The sequence below is a fragment of the Agrilus planipennis genome, unplaced genomic scaffold, assembly GCF_000699045.2.
Source record: "Agrilus planipennis isolate EAB-ADULT unplaced genomic scaffold, Apla_2.0 scaffold77, whole genome shotgun sequence".
In the NCBI taxonomy this organism is placed as follows: Eukaryota; Metazoa; Arthropoda; class Insecta; order Coleoptera; family Buprestidae; genus Agrilus; species Agrilus planipennis.
Genome location: NW_020439413.1, coordinates 308,168 through 319,247, shown reverse-complemented (window position 1 = coordinate 319,247; position 11,080 = coordinate 308,168). Strand labels below are relative to the sequence as shown.

Here is an 11,080-nt window from a genome sequence, read left to right as displayed (position 1 = left end):
GATTCGTTTTCAGCAACGTGATAGGCAAGTTAGCTTAATCGAATAAAATAATTCGAAGTGGTCTGTATTCTGTCGAAACTGCCAGACGCGGATCGCGATTTCGATCTTGTTGGATCTCATCAGCGCGTCGCAGACAGTTTCGACAGAACATAGACCAATTTTACTTGCTGTCTTAACAGCTGCACGACCCTATGGTTTTAGGAAATTCAACACTAGCCAGTCGTGTGGACGGCTGGGTATCTTGAAAACTTCCCCTCTTCCACAAAAAGCAATCGCAAAACGTCATATCGTGAGAAAGGATCAAGATGGTAGAAAGAGCAACAATTATGCCCTACTGATTAACATTTCGGGTACCCTTGTTAATATTATCAAAATATTGTTATGGCAATTTGTAACAGCGCCATCTGTATAAAGACCTCTGTACTAGTTACTTTGCAATAAAAGCTGTAACAGCCACGCGCTCAGCCTCACTCTAGAACACAAAAATACGTGTTTCATTTCAACCCTGTTTCTCCGTCAATGAAAAGCCAGTACAATAGGAATTTAGTACCTTTTCTTACATTGAGTAGCATTGAATGAGCATTCAGTTGGGTTGATGGGGACAATGACCACAGAAAACCTACTTGAATAGAGGAATTAGTGGCTACGTTCGTGTAAATAATAGCACTTTCCCATGTTTCTTGAATTAATTATCTCTTTTATTTAACGGTTTTCGGATTTAATTGATTTATTCAATTAATCATCACAACATTTTGCTCTTAATTTGTTGAACTAAATTAACAGAATATTTGACGAAAAGAGACTAAAAAGATTTAGTCGAGAAATCAATAAAGTGAAATTTCTTCTCTTTTGAAGACAATTTATAAAAAGAAGTAGGAAATTGCTTTAAGGTGTTCATTCTTTTTGTAATAATTAAAGGGAATATAACTGAGCTTTAGGTAGATACTTGGGCAATTTCAAAATTAGTTAAACATAAATCCTTGCAACTAAAGGTTATTACATTTCTGCTCATTTAGTAGCTGAGGTAATTTATTCCTCGTTGAAAATACCGAGAAATCCTATTAGTGACTACGGGTTCCTGTATCGTCTTCTTTTTTTACTTCGTTTACGGTTGGCCTTTCTTCTCCCTCGCTTCCGTGCAATTTAGTTTATTAAAACCTCTGTTCATAAAATGCAGTGAAGATAATTTGAGCAAGAGACGGGAATACCCACTGAATTAGAGCGTGCTTTACTTATTAATTGAATAAAAAATTTTAATTCAAAAGATGACGATCTTATTCTCAGTGCCTAAACGGGACCTGTTTTGTGAATAAAATTGAAATCAGGAATAATGTGAATAGATGAGATGATGAACCAGACTAATGAAACCTAAATATCTTGGAATGAATGCCGTTCATTATCTTTTTTGTTTATTAAGTAATACAAAAGGCGATGAAATTATTATCTACTCCTACGAAACAGTACCATGACTGAGTGAGACTGACTGACCGACAGACATCCTCTAACCTAAACCGGTAGTGAAACTGCAAATCTGGTAAATTTAGAGGAAATATAATAAAGCTTGGAAGCACTAAAAAGGAACTTCTTGGATTTTTTTACTTCTTATGACACGACGAGGTATTGGGACTTTTAAAATTACAATTTTACAAGCATTTTTTGAACAGTTGCATTTTTTGAAACCTTCCAGCCAAAGAATTTTCTGGCAACTTCTCGAAGATTCAGTTCTTTACCTTATCTTTCTGTTTATTTTTGCTTATTTTACTGTGCTTTACTATTCAAAAATAATTTGGAAAATGTTCTAATACGTCATATATTGGTAGCTTAGCTCATAATTGTAATATTTAATAAATAAATATTACATTGCATTGCTCCCAAAATCGACATCCATTAATAGTCGTGGCAAAAGCCTTGTAAAAATACTTTTGGTTGATTTTTTTTTCACCAATTATTAATGTAGGGCGGTAGGCCGTCTTCAGCCTCCTTTTAGGAATTGCGGAAATGGGTGATTGGTGGTGGTGGTTGGGGTGAGAATGATGAGACGAACGAAATAAAGACACGAAAGAGTGAAAGATTACATGTAGAATATTACTGTCCCAGCATTTGCCCAAAAGACCCGAGAAAACCATAGAAAAGCTTGGACCAGGGCAGCCGTAGTGATGAGCAAAATTAGTCTTGATCTTGCGAAAATGTCTTTATACTAGCAAGACTAAAACTAAGACTGAACAAACAATACTAAGACACAATAAAACCAGGACCAAACGAACAAGACGATGACTAAAGCCAAGAACGAACGAAACGAACAAGACCTATTTGAAACAACTTTAATAATTTTTTTTTCTTAGAATAGAACATTTTTAGAATTGAAATTTTGCCTTACTAGATTTTTACACTAAATATTAAAGATGGAAACTTTACCACTGTTTCAAAAAAAGGATCTAGAAGAATTTCCTCGGAGAATGTGGTTTTTGAAATTTAGACAAATTATTATTTTTTTTTTATTGTTTTACCTCTTTCAAGTATCTTTGTCTTGTACTATTTTATTCGCTGAAAGGCCAATTTATGCGCTGAAGGAAGAATCAGTTGGAGGAATAGTTTTCATAACTCTTACAACTAAATTTTCTTTAAAAGTCATAATAAACTCGTATGTATGACAAGAATTTCAGCATTTAAGACAATTACTGTATCAGTAAATAGTAAAATTTGTTCTTAGAAGAATTATAAAAAAACTGGGATAGTCTTGGTTTTGGCCTTGCGTTGCAGATCACTAGGCAAACAGATTTGGAACCGGTGTCCTATCATTCATCAATCCTTATATTTACCAACTAGTATAGGTGAATCCCATGATTTCTAGTAACCTAAAAAATATGAGAGAATGGATTATTGTAATCCCTTTCAAAACTTGCCGAATAAGTGGCTTAAAGGACAGGTTTGGACACTAATAAAGTACGTTTTTAATTGTCTTTTCAATTTACAAAACGCATTTTTACTATAAAACTAAAATTTCAATATCATCAACTTATTTTTATTTTACAATTAAATTTTTAATTTCAATATCTATTTTAAATAACTTCATTTATGTTTAAATCCGGACCTGACAATCTCCCCAAGGTACAGAGTAGAGTCATAAATATTGTTCTGTAGCTTTGTTTACTTATATATTTATAACGCCCTTCGGATTCTACTATATTTATGAGGCAAGTATACGAGTAAATCTCAACATTTGGACTTTTCCAGTCACATATCCGCCATACGAAGGTGAGAAATACAAAACTACTTATCACGATGATCCGCCTAACATAGACATTTCTGGTCTTATTTTTAAAACGACTGAAATGACAACTTTCTGCAGTGGATGTAATTCCCTTCGTGAACTATTGAAGTTCCTAAGGTTTAAAAGGTTAAACACTGCTTTGTAGTTAAACTGTTCTGTAAAGCACCTTTGTGTTCAGTTGTAATTCTCGACCTGTATTTCATACAAAACGTGCCATGAAACTAAACCGAACAGGTGTTCTTGACTTTAATAAGAAGGATAATCGTTCCAACAAATTACAATTTGTAGGAACACTGCAAAGGCATTACGTTGTCCGTCATCTACAAGATTTGCGCTTAAGCAGTCAGATCTGAAGCAAATTTAACTTCCTACCAACAGCTGAATAGCCAATCCTGAACGAAAGCTTACCCGTAGGAAAAATTTTCATTCTATTTCCATTAAAAAATGTCATTTAATTACCACTGATAATAATTAATGGTAATAAATGGAGAATTGCCAATGGGATGGATGGAATTTCCACTAGAATTCTCGAACTCAATGGGACTTTCATTGCTGAACGCAATGGGATTTCCCTTGCGTTCCATTGGAACTTCCATTCTTGAATCCAATGGAAATCCTAGTGTCAATTCTTTATTTTTTACTTTTAAATATTGCTAGTGGTAATTAAATTAAATTCTTTTTAATCAAGATGAAATATGAGGAAAATATTAATTACATGACAATTATTATTCCAAATAATGTCTTGTTTATTATTTTAGCAACTTGCTATGACAATCAGCACATTTTTCTCGATTTTTTTAATAAATTTTAATCTCAAACCAGATCTTCTCCATTTTTACGTACCCAATTGTTTTTCCATGTAATGGTTTTAAATAGAATTTATCAATTTTGCATTGATTCCCATTGAAGTTCAATGGAAATTTTTCCTACGGGTAGCAGTAAGTTATAGACTGGTAGTGTACATGTTACTTCTTTCAATAATCACAAAAAAATAATTACAGGAATAAAGGATAAGTGACAAAACGCATTAGCATCGTTTTCGGAATCCTCATTTGTTTGTTTGACCAGACCTAACGTAAGAACTATTGACCTAATTCGGATTTTTAGTTTTACAGAAATGTAGCTATCGACGTGATAAAATATTCGGTTTTTCTGTCATCACAATTGGCTCGCCCAATCGGACAAAACGTGAAATGATTTCCAAGCAGCGTACGAGGAATAGAAATCGAGATTTAAAAAGTAGGAAACGTGGTTTGAAAACAAGAGGCGTCACGACGAAGAAGTCGTGGAGACAAAATTTGGGGGAAAGAAGAATGTTTGGTACGAACGAAGTCGCAGACGGCTGGTAGATGTGAATAAATACGTTAATACGTTTTTAATAACTTTAAATAATTTGAGTTGAGGTAAAGATTAAAGAAAATGTAGGGTAGTGTCAATTTATACCGCGAATTTCACATCATAACCTCAAACTAATAGGTTATGGGCATAGACATATATTAATGGACGTGCCTTAGCCGTATGTCGTTGTAATAATTTCTTGGCTCAAAAAGTGAGGGAGATGGCGTATGGTTTCGGACTAGTGCTATCTCTTACATGACACGCTTTCGCCCTATCGTGAGAGAGATAAATATTGTCCGAAACTTCGTTCCATATCTTTCTTTTGTTGTACCGCAATTCTGACCGCGAAGGCATGTCCATTAGTAAACGTCGATGGTTATGGGTATAAGAGACTTATCTATATACACAGTGTCCCAAGCAAGCGGGTTTCATAAATAACTGCTTTACAGTTAAAGATATCAAAAAAAAGTTTCTTACAAAAGTACTTAAGTATCTTTATATCCTATAATTATTTTCGATTATAGAGTATGTGCTATTTTTCTTGGAGACAACCTAACTTCATTTTTTCAAATGGAATGCCCCATTTATTATTACATTTTTGAATTCCTCATTAAATTTAAATACCACTTTGTTAACCACATATTTCTAAAATGTATCAATTTCCATAAAATTCGTATTAAATCAATAAAAAGGCTGTTACAGTGCTCTGCGCGAATATCTCCGAAACGAAAGCAAACAGAGGTGTGCTGTTTTCACACATAGCTTGTGTAAGAAATGACCTACTATTGCCACTATTAATGCAAACAAGTTCTTTTCGAAATCATTGAAATCTACCGCTTCCTAAATAAATTATTTCGAACTGACATGACTGTTTTTTTTTAAGTGGAAAGCCATATTTTTTGTCAGCTCATCATGTGCAAAATTTCCTTTCGGTCCAATATAAGGATATTACTATTTACGACTAAAATTTTTTAAGAAAATTAAACTTTTTTTATAATGTCAATTTATATCAGGATATCAAGTATGCCTTGGTCGGCCATTCGCTTTCATCCACCAATGTTTCCTACGAACATCACTTTCGTGTACTTGATAAGATGCTTAGTAACGTTTCGTTTTATACTTTGTTAAATTTTGAGCTTCCTAGCTATGACAGGGCAGGGGCATTAAAAAAAATTCAGTCTGTCATAACTCTCCCTAACAAAACAATGACGTCACTAATGGATATAGGTACATCTCCAAACAGCCTGTCGTATTATAGCCTATTTAGTATTACCTGTAATACATTGTCGATTACTATTTAGGAAATGTATAAATTTCCTAGGAAATGTGTCTAATCTCTATAATTTATTTCACACATTTCCGAGAAATTTTATAAATTATATACATTTCCTAGGAATTGTATACAATGACGGATTTCATACATTTCCTGTACTTGCCGTATGTGAATATTTGTATTATACATACATATATGCACATGTATAAGAGAAATACTTACTTTATAACTAAGAAACATCCAAAAGGACTCCATAACCTTAAATTTCCTACAGCATGAAATCTTCCCATTCAAGTTTATTAATAATAAAAGCATGAAAGCACAAAGTAGAAAAGTAGTTCACAGAACAGCTCCTTTTGTAAGCTTTTTTTTGTAGTAATTGCCTTTCAAAGAATTTGCCGCTACACGCCATCCTCTCTAAAAGGAATGTACTATAAAGATACTTTATTCTTCATAAAACTTTTTCCCTAATATACAGCGTTATTTAAAATATAACGGAATTTCTAGGAATCCTAAAGGAAGTGAGGGAGGTCATATGAGCTATAAAAATTTTTTTACTTAGAATACCTACGCATTTAGGATGAGAGAGGGAGTTATATACCAGAGGAAGGAGGCTCTTTTCTTAAAGTATGACGCCGCTTATGAATACATTTTCTTTTTAATTTTAAAGAGTAATGTTTGCATAAAACACTCATTTTTGCTTAAAATTTTTTAACAAATAAGTTTTTAGCCGCGGCTTTCCTGGCGTTGGTATTTTCTTTTTTTATTAATTTTCATATAAAAGCATTTAAAAATTGAAATTAATATTTAGATTACTAGTAGCGTATATTTTAATCTACGTTTAATAAAGGCAAGCTTCATTTTACTTCACATGTTTTACTAATGTCTGGAGGCAGAGTTAATATACCGGACGACGGCATACAACTCAATTCAAACGGTTAGAGATAAGCCGCTTCCCTTTACCTCGATGCGCCCTAACAAAATTTAGACTATTTCTATCTTGCTCACGCTTAGTATGAATTCATTCTATTCGCACAGGTTTCCTCAAGGTCTCATCTCTAAGCGTTTGAAATGAGTTGTAAAATTAATCTTTTTATCCCTCGAAAACAAATTTTTTCTGGATAAAAGCGTAACAAACGAATTCACATTCGCATTTATCTAATTAGGATTAGTAATTTATTGTAACCGTTAGGGGTGGTGTGCATTATGGACAAATATAAGCCACGTTGTGGTAATTGGACAACCGAGCGGCATGTCCTAGAGGTTTAGACCATTGCTTTGCATTCTTGAGGACGCCGGTTCGATTCCGGGTCCGTCTGCCTCGGTCCAAGTTTTTCTGTGGTTTCCTTGGATCATTTAGGCAAATGCTGGGGCAGTAATATTCCGCCAATAATCTTTCATTCTCTTCTGTCTTCATTTCTTCAGTTTCATCTTTCTCACTCGCACCATCACCCACCCAATCCCACGACCCCTGAAAGGAGGCTGAAGAGAGCCTTCCGCCCTACCTTCCGGAGTAGTCCGGACTGCCCGCCCGCCAGCATTAGAGGCTGATGAAAATGAAATTCCCAAAGTTTTTTTTTTAATGAGAAGACAATGGTTTGTGAGAAGAAGTACCTGATAAGCAGCAAGAGATTTCTTCATTGACACATCTAATATCAGGTTAGGCGTTAGGGTATGGTGGGAAAGGTTTTCCTATTTGGTACACGTGTACAAATACAAGCTGTATGCACCATCGGCAATGGTGCCAAACTGTGCAAGTTTGGACGGTTCATCTAGTTGAAAAATATACACGAAATTTACTTACGATTAATATGCCTAATAATTATTATTATTTCAAGTTTGAAACTATATTCAGAAAGTTGTGCATTGTTATGAAGTTAATGTGGAAAATAATTAACAATAACAAATACGTTGAAACATTTTGTTTTTAATTCATTAATATGTTTAACAACATTTTCATCATTCACTCTCTCCAGTAATAGTTGCTTGTGGTATGTACTAACTTAAACAGGAATTACCACAACAAAAATGCGATGTTTACTTAATTTCTGTATTGTTGCTTGGTTGGTTGTATTTTTATATTTATTTTCATACTGAACGGGGAGTGACAGACTGTTAAAGCAAACATTGAAAAGGTTCTGATACCACTATTGTAACGAATTAAAGTCTTTATAAAATCTTGTTACATTGACAACTAATTTATGTTGTTAAGGGATTTCCTCTCAACTTGTCTATTTCAAACTAAAACAAAAGAGATTAGATAGATTTATTTAAATCAATTTTAGTGCTTATCGTAATATGATTGAGGAAGGTAATAAAAACCAAGAGAACGCTTAGCTTAAACCAATTTCATATGCAAATTGACCCATAAGTAACTATAAATTCCCCCAAATACACCGTTTCAACTTTTACGAACATATATCCTGGTTATCCGGAAAAGACTTTGCATTTTGTGTTGATTTTGGGTCCAATTTATTCAGTTACCCTGATTCTCCTACCAGGCCCATTAATCTAATTTTCAGTTGAAATTCGTAATCCAATTTTCCAGGCACGTATACCAAAGCAAAAGTCAGATATAAAGTAATCTAAAAGTTGGAGACATCTTCCTTATCATTCGAAATTGCTCTTGTTGTCTTTTTTATCATTGCGTCGCCAGTCAGACTCTAATTAATTAGAATAGGAGCGGACGGAGAGGTTCATCCGATATTAATAGTAACCAAGTGCAAAAGTCGATACTTAACTGACTGATTCCTTGGCAACTCTGTTTGACTAGTAATTTTTATAATATTGTAATGTTCGTAGGTTTAACAAAATTAACTTCTAAGACTGATAACGACAAAAACTATTTATTTACACTAATTATTAAAGAACTTAAAAACACTATTAAATTATTACTAAACTTAGGTTATGAATTATTCTATTTATTTACACTATTGTTGATATATCACTATTCACTGCGCTATTTATTTCACTGCTATCACTGTCAATTTATTTCTGGATTCACTTCTGCAACGGTCAATTTATTTCTTCTCTTTCGGCGATCGTCTCTTCCTTTAAATACTCTTTTGTTTACTTTCGGGAAGCTTCTGGAAACATCCGGATAGTTTATTTTTTCTGTGAACTGTTTAACTGCTTTCTCAGAACGCAGGTACGACACACACATTTACAAATACGACGACATGAAGAAAGGCGCCCGCTGCTATTCGGCGAATCGATAAGCCGTTCACGCACACGTGTGCCCGATCGCACACAAACACGTTCGTGCTCACTACAATATAGACACATCACAGATCATGGATCTCAGTAAGGAATAATGAAAATAATTTAAGCAAAACTTCGGCAATGTTCTAGTAGAAGAAATACTCCGAATTTTTTTTTCTGGTAGTTTGACGTTGTCTATTTAAGGACAAGTAAAGATATAGGGTATTCTCGGGCGTAGTGTGGAAGAAACGTCCAGGCCTCCGTCATTGCCCATTTATAAGAACTACTTATAATCTACGCTCTAACATTATTTTCATGTGATGTAGGGCAGACAATAGGGAAATGTCCTACAGGTTGATAGCATAGTAGCTAGACGTGCAGCACGTGTCCTTAATCAGATACTGATCTCGTAGGCGGCTTTGCCGGAGTAACGGAAAAGGATTTAACCAATTAAGATTTGCAAACTATCTCGTATTAATTTGTGATGATCTAGTGAATAATTTACTGAAGTATCTCTTGTAATCTAAAGATACTTCAACAAATTATACACGTAAGCAGTAAGGTTGGTCTATCGATCAGTACTGAAAAAACCCAAAGTAATGACAAACCACAAAAGGACCTTATTTTAATGTCAATTGTAACATGTTAGAAAATCTAAAAAATCATGAACAGATTATCTTTTTAACAGATCCCACAAAAAAGGAGTAAACAACGGATAAAAGAGGAACTAGTTATAAAACCTGCGATATACAAAATTTTCATTTTTGAAGCTGTGTGTCGTTAGATTCACTTGTTGCCATTCTACATGTATTTTAAATTTTTAACCTTCGTATCCCTCCGCATCCATTGGAAAAGTAAAAGAATAGCTTTAAAAATTCAAAATCCGCCATCTGTATCTGTTTTGTTTTAACCCTCACTGTTTTGTTTTAACCCTGAACAGTTAATCGGTTAATCTAAATCAGATGACGCAGTCCATTAAACAATTGATGCAAGGCAGAAGCATTAAGGTAGGTCAATTACATTATTTCTGAACTGCAAGTTTTCCAGTTTGGTTTCCACTGATTCATGTCTGCGTAGCGCCAGTTGGCTAAAAATCACCAACCCCATTGTACAGCCAATAGCTTCGACATATGTCTTGATGCTACATAGTGTTCTATTTTTAACTAAATACTTTCATAGTATATTTCTTATGTAATTCTCCGCCATATATTTAAAAAAATGAGTATGTATATGAGGGTTGTTCTAGTTTTGGGGAAATGCGAAGATTAGTTCAGGATAGTAAAGAGTGGAGGTGCATGTCCAACCAGTCTTAGAACTAACGACCTTATGATGATAAAATAATATACTTCCTAAGGAGTATCAGATATCTGGTATTTTGACGTCAATATAAGAGTTTTCCTATCCAGAAATATATTTTTAAACTACCATCACAGAACAAAAGCAACCCTTTGGTTCGTTTCGTCAAAGATTCCATCAGATCTAATCCATACAAGGATGTGGTAAAAATTTGAAATTAATCAGACGGTGTACCATTTCGAAGCTCCAGCCTCAGGATTCCAGCAGTTGCAAATTTCAGATTGAAAATTCCATTGCTGAACTCTCACTTACTTCTGATAAAACTACATCACTCTGTATTCTGGCATGGTTCAAAATCATCAAACAATGCTTCTAATGTAGGCTTTTTCACTGATCTAGGGGTTGTTTAATAAAAGGCTCCGGGCAGTGGAATACATATATAATAAACATAATAATCAATATAAACAGCAAACAGCAAAACGAGTAACAAACAGGAACTAAATATATACAACTTATATTCAATATTCAATGTATCGCGTCTTCCAAAATACATACGTCTTCGTGTAATCACCATAAATACGTCTTCCGTCTTTTTTGAGCAAAAATGCTCAACGTCTAAATGAAATATACCGTTTTAATCAAACGTCTTACTACCTTGCTTGTCTCTCACTCTACTGCCGTGGTGGTCCCTCACGTACCCC

The 11,080-nt window shown here is 34.2% G+C and overlaps 1 protein-coding gene across 3 annotated transcripts in view; it reads left to right on the top strand.

The window, feature by feature from the left end:
- LOC108734264 (synaptotagmin-7) overlaps positions 1-11,080 on the top strand; it is a 663,520-nt gene that overhangs the window by 403,114 nt on the left and 249,326 nt on the right. The window lies entirely within an intron of this gene.